This window comes from Etheostoma spectabile, chromosome 1, assembly GCF_008692095.1.
Source record: "Etheostoma spectabile isolate EspeVRDwgs_2016 chromosome 1, UIUC_Espe_1.0, whole genome shotgun sequence".
In the NCBI taxonomy this organism is placed as follows: domain Eukaryota; kingdom Metazoa; phylum Chordata; class Actinopteri; order Perciformes; family Percidae; genus Etheostoma; species Etheostoma spectabile.
The window spans coordinates 29143906-29153181 of NC_045733.1; positions in this window are offsets into that span (position 1 = coordinate 29143906).

Here is a 9276-nt window from a genome sequence, read left to right on the forward strand (position 1 = left end):
TTGATTAATTTCCATGAAGTTTACTGGGAACTTTGTGAAAACTGTATACAATACAATGAGAAGTCGTTATTATAAAACAAACTCAAATGCACAGTATTAGTGTGAATAGCGCCGCTTAGCTACATGGCGCTGTAGCTATATAACACCTATAGCACAGTTATAGCTAGCAAAACAGCTAACAGCAAGAAACATAAGCTAACTGCCTAGCAAAACGATTTAGCTTCTAGCTGCCTCAATTGGTTACAAACTAACAATGAGCAATAACCTAACGTTACACAATAAGAATACTTACGACGTTGCTCTAGCAAAGGGGAGAAGGAAAAGCGATCCATAGAGGCAGACAACTGGTAGAGCTCACACATTCTGTAGCTGATTACCGCATGGCAATTTTACTTCCTGTTTCCCAACATGCACCTGGTACTGTGTTGCTATGGTTCACTCTAAACTGCTGAAACAAAATAGTTTTTACAACACATTTTTAGCAACATGACAATGAGGTACAGTTATCTAATGCCACACACTGAGTTCTACCACTCACGTAATTAGTAAACCAATTTAGCACAGTGCTACTAAACCCTGTGCTTTGCAATCTTTGCAGATGAAGAAGATTGTCAACGGAATTGAATGCTTTAGGTAAGTCAATAAATAGAGCAGCACAAGACTTTTTGTTATCCAAGGAATTAACAAAATCATTTGTAACAGAGGTTACAGCCGTAATTATACTGTGTCCTTATCGGAAACCAGACTGAGTGGAACTTAGTTGTCAGCTAAAAAATGTTTCTGTTGCTCATTTATAAAAGATTCCAAAAAGTTTAGCCAAAACAGATAACACTATTTTTTAATAGTTGGAGGACAAATGCAGATTTCCATGACTTGGGGATAGAGCCACTGTATAGACTAAGATTGAAAATGGAGGAGATAGCATCAGCAATCAAGTTCGCAGCAGTTTTGAGAAAAAAAAATTGCAAAATCTGTTCTGGGCCAGCAGACTTTTTACAGTCCAGGCCCAACCGTGTCTGTCGTACTTCAGAGATCGATATAGAAGTAAAGTTGAAATTATTCAAACTTACATTAGACAAATAAAAGTTACACCATCTGTGGTGTGGCCTGGGAGTGTTAACTCAGGGATAGTGGGGGGGTGGCACGTCACCTAAAACAAGAAAAATGTTTGGGGTCATTAAGGTTTTCATTTGGGGTGGCTGTGGCTCAGTGGTGGAGCGGTTGCCTGCCAATTTAAAGGTTGGTGGTTCCTTGGTCAAGACACTGAACCCTGTGTTGCCCCCGATGCGGTGCCATTGGAGTATAAATGTGTGTGAGTGTTTATCTGATGAGAAAATTCCACAACAGATAGCAGTCGGTCATAAGTCGGTCACAAAGTTTACCAGTAAGAGCAATATTTTGTCCCGTCTGTGTTGTTTTCCAGACAACAGCAGTGACCAGAGCTCGATTGTGTCTTTTGGCACATAGCTTTAGCGGCCGACTGTTGCACGTCCCGCTGTTGGAATCCTTTACAGTGAAATACAGTCACACTTCAGCATTTAGCTGTCAGCATTTAATCCAGTTACTACTGTAGCTAATGGTAGGCTAACGTTACCTGCAGTGTAACGTGTTAGTCTTTTTCTGAGCATCAGAGCGCAACAACAACATTTAAGTTGCACCGTACTGAGGCACTGAAATCCGCGTTGGTATTTTGTCCGGTAGATACCGGAGATTTTAACATTCGCCTTTAACTTGTACAGAAGATTTTGTTGCCTGTATCTTGTCACGGCTTACGTGCATGTGTGGAAAGCAGTCAGACAACAGCTGAAATGGCATATTCCTTCAAAGTATCCTTCAACAAAGCAGGAATGTAGCACAGTTTGGATGTTAATGCAGTGATAATTATCCTATGTGACAATAAAATTTGTTTTGGTTAAAATCAATAAATCCTGACAATTAATAGTGATCTCAATATTGATCAAAATAATTGTGTTTATAATTTTGGCCATAACTCTGCAGCCCTAGAGTGAACAGAAAAGGCTCCAGGATAAATAAATCCTGGCTTTTAGCATGGTCAGGTGCAGGTTAGCGCCACAGAACAAATCTCCACGGTAACTTAGGTGCTTCTGCTTTTGTGAAACCGAGTCAAAGTTAAATTAAGCCAGGATAACTGGGAAATCCCGGCTTAATCCGCTATCTAAGTTTTGTGAAAAAGAACCTCTGGTGTTGTGATCAGTGACGACTGCTCCCTTAGGGTGACCAGACGTCCCCGGTTTCAGGGGACAGTCCCCGATTTTGGCTATCTGTCCCCGGCTGGATCTGTCCCCGGAAATGTCCCCGGTTTTCACTGTGACTGAAAGACCCGAAATTGGAAAGAAAGAAAGAAAAAACTGACAAAACGTAGCCGATAATCGCACACCCAACACACGCAGGCTCTAGACAGCCAGAGCCAGTGGTGCTCAGAGAGGTTTTAGAAGCCTGTTTTACGATGCTAAAATCACTGATTATTATACATGGAGTCTGGTGGGTTAGCCAACGCAATTTCGCGGACTTTTATGTTTTAAAAAGGACTTAATCTTAACAGAAAGGTCGACCCCTTAAAATACTTTCCATAATGTTGTCAGACACTAGAATATTAATCGAGTCTGTTAGCAACTAAACAAGCACTTTTATGAACGTAAATACAAGCTGGACAATATCTATTAACTTACATTGCAGCGATCTCGTTTAATACTGCATCAATGTCACACAAGCCTTGAGCAGTAGGCTAAAGTAAAAGCTGTCAGTAGTTCAGTAGGCTAAACATTACAACATTATGAAATATTGACACTTTCTATCTTGAAATATTAGGACTATAAGGACTTTCTATCTTGAAATATTAGGACTTTCTATCTTGAAATATTAGGACTTTCTATCTTGAAATATTAGGACTTTTTATCTTGAAAAATTAGGACTTTTTATCTTGAAGTATAAGGATGGATTTTTTATCTTGAAATATTAGGACTTTCTATCTTGAGGTGTAGTGGAGTGGAGTAGGAAGTAGCAGTAAGGTTGGGTCTAGGATCAGACCTTGGGGGGGCTCAGCCCCTAATAAGAACAGCTGTAGGTCTAGTGTCCCCGTTTTAAGTTTTACAAAAATAAAAACATTACTTGTTTTGGAGGTAAATACGCTTCTGAGCTGAAAATGTCCCCAGATTTTGTCTGAGAAATCTGGTCACCTTATGCTCCCTCTGTAGAAAAACTACCGAGCCAATAAGAGCTTTGCCGGCAGGATTAAGAATTGGGATGCCATCTACCTGTGCCAGAGGTATGCCAACAACAAAGAAATGCCACGAAAATAAGCTACAGAAAGGAGATAAGCTGCTCTATAACAACTCTTCAATGAACCCATTTTTGGACCGGTATGAATAAATGTTCCTAGCAACTGCTCCTAGCAACCATAAGAACAGCTTCTGTGTCAACTGATAATGACGCCAGCATGATGTACAGTATACATCCATCACCACTAATTGGTTGGGGCAAAGTGAGTCTCACATTGTCAGATCTTATTTCACAGTGCAGCCAATGAGGGTCTGGCATGCTCTGGTTTGTTGGCATTTTTTAAAAAACAATCCCAATCGTCTTGGGCGAAGCGAAGCACCAGACAGAGAAATGGTAGTTCTGCAAAATAATCTCTGTAAGGAACTTGTTTCGGTAGAGCATGTGTACGCTCAAAGGTTGTTTTAGTCGCGCAAACAGAAAACTCAACACAAAGAAAGCAGAAAGTGATGAACCTCTGGTCGAAATGAGGGACATCCGATGGCACCTGAACGATCCCGGAAATTAAATGTTGTCGATATAGACAAGTGCAAAGTGAACCCTACTCCTTAACAAACAAAAAAACACTCGCATAGAACGCAATGTCTGAGAGAATAAGTAAGTAAAGCAAAATGGCAGTTCAGTCTAATTCTCACACACAGCACATTTTGTTAATCTTGTTTTAACAGTTGTGCAGTATGTCAGACATGATGCTGTGACTATAGTTTGGTGGGGTAATCTTTTAAATAGAATCTTTCAATTTAATCTAATCAAAAAAAAATACTGACACATTACTTACCAAGAAGCTGTGTGATCTAGTCTGACATTTCCATAGATGCCTCGCTTTAAGACACAGGAGACTGTCCTCATCTCGGCACACAGTTCAGAAAACAACAACAGCGTGAAGCACAGCACTGACCTCCATAACGGCTCGAGCACGGCATGAGACAGGCACATCTACACCTCTGTTCTTGCTACTAAAGGAGACTTTATTTGGGATTTAATGTCCTCTTGTCAGCAGAACCGGTGTGGTCCGTTGAAGGGCTATATAACACTCAGCAGCAGACCTCTGACATCTGTCTTGCGCTATAGTTGGATTAGTAGCAAACAAACTTTTTTAGATATCTGAGGCACCCTGCTTTCTTTAGATCTCTTTAAGCTTCTCACAGGTGTAATGAAAATATAGATGGATGTCAGCCCTAAATGTATTTTGAAATGATGAACTGGCTGCTTGCATGACTATTTACGATACAATGCCGCTTTAACACTCATTTCAGTCTTTACAGCTTACTGTATGCACAATTATCCACTTCCATGACATTCACATTGGATGGTCTTGTCAATATCAATGAATAAAGGAATTAATCTCATCAGAATCTGAAAATAGACATTATGTATGTAACAGAAAGCCTAATCCTGCAGTAGTCAGGTACCTATGTCAAGTGTGCTACAGCAAACCAGTACAATCCAACAGGTACTTCAGAATCATACCAAGTAAACAAATAAATTGAAAGATTAAGCACAAAAAATGTGAATATCCTAATAAATCACAAACAAGATACTACAAAAAAATGCAGTTAGGTAAGAGATGAGTTTAACCCACTTACATTCCATGATGTATTCAATGTCCTTTCACTCACAGAAAGTTTTTATTCAGTCTTTAGTACATTCACCTTGACAGATATCACACATAGCTAATGAACAATTCCAGATACATAACACATTTTGCAATGTCCATCTCAGATCACATTTTAACACATCATAGCATGTACAAGAATTTCTTTTAGTTATTAGAACATTACTTGCTTATATTGTTGACAGACATTTTAGCATACTGTACACGCCTCGGCGAGGGTGATACTATAAGGAATGCTTTGGACAAGAGTGGTAGTGTTTTTACCACAAAGTCACAAATCATTTTATGAATGAAAAATTGAACCCCAACAAAGGCAGTAACCATGTTTAAATAATGTCCTGGGATAGAGGGAAAACATGCTCTGGCTTGTTTAAACCAATCACAACCGTCCTTGGCGGTGCTGAACCCCAACAGCGGAGATAGCCAGAGGGCAGGGACTTCCGGTGCAAGGCTTTATCCCAGCAATGTACATCCGTGGAGATAGGCCCTCAACCATAGCTTCAGAAGTCTAAACTAAAGCAATTTGAACTGTATCAGTCACTGTGATGTGATGCCATACAGTGACTGTCATGCAACTAATGCGTGTTATTTAATTACTGATTGGTAAACAGCGCAACTTTTTTTACAATATTGTTTTCCCCTATTATCATTAGGTATTTATTATATGTATTCAAATTTCAACTAAGGTTGCAAAATATTACACTGAAGGTGCAGTGCATGCTTTTGCACCACCAGCCTAGTCAAACCACATGGCGTTTCACCTTCTTCGAAAGACCAGTGGAAAAAAAAATAATAATAAATAAAAAGACATTGAAAAAACTTGAGATTGTGCTGAGCTAAAGAAGTTAATAGCCTCACAACTTTGGCTCTCTATACTCCAACTCAAATGGAATGTTGGTAAAGGTGCAAGTTCGGTTAAAACATTGGTATCTTTGTACCTTTTTAGACCTAAATAATCCTTGTTAAATCCTTTTTGGGTTCAAAGTAGCCTATGACAGAAGTCATCACATCTTGATTAAGAGACAGCTGAGCTAGCAGGGGTTGGATTTGAAGTGGCTAAGTTAGCTAGTGCTATGCTAGCATAACACTTTTACCTCAAACTCAGTAAAGTTAGCCTAATAGCTACTACTGTGGCAATATTCCACAGGTTTTATCTTAACACTGACACATTTAATTCAATTTTAGCTTTAACAGTTCAAAGTGTACATTACCTTTGAATGGTGGAGATGGCTACTGGTTGGTTGGATGAAGAACAACAAGTAGGCTTAAATATTGCTGAGACTTGGCTTCAGGCTGCTGTAAAAACATGGAGAAAATGTTTACTCTCACTACTGCGTCAGGCAAAAGGTGCTCAAGTAACAAGAAAACCAAACTCGGCAACACTAAGTGAAGTGCTGGAGGTCTGCTATTTGTTTGGTAAACCACAAGATGGCTGACTCTTCATCAATGATCCAATAGGATGTGCCTAAAGTAAGCCCCGCCTCCAGAAAAAAAATAAGTTTATAAAATAAAATTGAATAAAAATGGAATTTAGTCACAAAGACAACCCAAATAAGTAAAATCTAGGTGAATAATAAGGAAATATTAAATTTGCTGTGCAGAAGCAACTACAGTATGCTCCCTGAGAGATCTTTTCATGGTGACCAAGCACATCTGTCGGTAAGTAAATGTCATACAGTGATTTCCGTTTGTGTTGTACTGCAATACTGCATCCTCTACACATTATACACCCCCCCACCAAGTCTCAATTCACACATAATAAAAGACAAATCATCTGTCAGATGCTCTTACACTTCAGTTTGTCATGTTCACTGGATACCCACTTCATCTCAATCCTCTCTGGAACATATATACATGAAAATATTGCATTCAGGTGTAAGGTATTTATTTAAATAGAACGTTTGTATAGTTTTGCTCTGAGGCATTTTGGGTCCATTTTGACAATAGCATGTTTTAAAAGTTTGCGGGAACAGTTCAGGGAAAGTCCTTTCTTTTGAAAATGGTTTTCAGAGAGTGAACTTGGCTAGCCTGCACAGAACCCCAATCTCAACCCAATCCAACACCTTTCAGATGAGCTGGAACACCGACTGCAAGCCATGCCTCATCACCCCCACATCATTTCCTGACCTCAGGACTTGTGGATGAAACCCCTGCAGCCAGATTTTAAAAATCTTTTGTAAAGGATTTTCCGAGATAGAGACAAAAACATTGGTTCAAACAGGTGAGTATCTGGGAGGCAGACTTAGCAACCTTTTGTCATTTTCAAAATGCAGCCTCCCTACAGTGGACCCTATGAAAATGCTATTGGTATTGGTCAGCTCTTTGCTTTGATTTTAGCTTCAAAAGTGAGAACAACTCCGTTATCATTGTATCCATATACCACAGCCTTTTAACCGTAGCAGTATAAGCACTGCTTAGGTTATCATACCTGCAGGGCTACATGTTGGATAATGTGATCATAAAGTAGATGGAAGCTGGAGGCTGCCATGAGAACTAGCTAACCTAGAAAATTACCACATATTTCTATAAAAAAAAAAAATATGTCCTGAAAGAAGAAGTGAATAAGTGACTAATGGTGATAGAAAATGAAGTCATCCAAGTTAGGTTCTTTTTTTGTTTTTTAAGTGGTTTAAGTTGGGTGGTCCCTAATTGTTAGTGTGAACAAAGACTGTGGTACTCTTTATTATTACTATGCACTTTATTATTACTATGCATGTGTTTTTCCCAGCTGCTCAAGATAAACAAAAAAATTTACTCAAAGGATAATTATGTGTGTGGGGAGTTACTTGCAGTGACAAACTCACCAAGAATCATTACCCAACTCTGCAGCTCTATGGATGTTTTTGGCCTATTTTAGCTTGATCAGCTGATGAAGAACATGGAAGATTTAGCCGCTGCTCTTTTTTTTTTGCTCCGTATGATCGCATCGGGATTAGGCACATTTTCTTCTACCTGATTGAAATTACTTGCACCTGGAGAACGTGGGTTCAACCATCTTCTGTGTGGAATCATTTCAGACTGTCTGGAAAATTACTGGTGTACTGGAGTTTGCAAAGATGTAAAAAATTAAGTGACTGAAAGTGGCTGCGATGTGAAGTTATTAGCTGTGAGAAACTTCTAATACAACCATTCACTTGAGTGCAGCTTCTAGCACAAGAACAACAGGATCCCAAAGGGTTGAGAGACAAAAACAGGAAATCATTTTCTGTGACTGACATGTAAAAGAGGGAAAATAAACTGTGGGACTTTGAGATGCACTTGCAATGATCCCAAACTCATCATGCAACGTGTGTCTATGGGCACAACTGTTGTTTCCATCTCAGTCTTATACCGTCATAATCATAATAATACCATAATACCGTCATAATACCGTGATTATGTAAGAAAGAATAGGTTTTTGAGGAGGTTTTTTTTTTTTACAAAGAATGTCTGCTGATCCGTGGTGTTACACACCTAACTTAGTTAGACTGACAACAAACAAAATGGATTATGATTTGGACCATAAGCGTGATTTACAATTTTCTTTCATGTTATTGGACACTATTTTATGTGTTGTCATCGCTTAAAAAAATCTGTGAATTATATACTGTCATATCTACCTACCTTGAGTATATAAAGCAACCGGTTAATTAATCATGCCATGTTTATGATTTAGCACCCTTTGCACTCTGCATCACTGCTCTAAAGTAGCTCAGCGTAAATTCTTTCAGGAAGCCATCACCTGCCGTTAGCATCCCATTGACTGCCATTCATTTTGGCGCCACTTTGACAGTGAATAATTTTACATCTGAAGCGTTTCAAGACTCTGTTTTTCCATTGTTTATTTCTAAAGAAACATGACAATGTATGAAATGCTCCATTACCTTGTACCTCACGTTATGGCTCCGAGCAGATGTTTTTGTAAAAATAGGCTAACGGTTGTGTCATAAACACGCAACTTACCGTCAAATCACTGTATTGTCAGGAGAAGCACACAGACAGTTTGGATTTCCATTAGCTGTTTAGGTTTAATTACTAATATTAACTAGCATGTTAGTTAGCAGTAATTAGCCTGTGCCTATGGTATCTCCTAACATGTACCTACGCTCTCTGTCTCTGCTGATTAGGAATGATTGAGATTTCTCTTGGCACAGCTACCAGAAGACTTACAACTTTCAGACACGTTGCCCACGTCACAACTACTTCATCAAGCTCAGTTGGAGGCTGCGCAGTAACGCCTGGCAATCACCCGAAAAGAGCTTCTACTTTCCTTCACTGGTCTCCGTCCAGTGAAGGCAATCATTGTTGTTGTCATCAGTGTTGGTCCATTTCTTTAACTGTCTATGGAAAGACCTAACTCTTAATCAATGCTCTACCTAACTCAA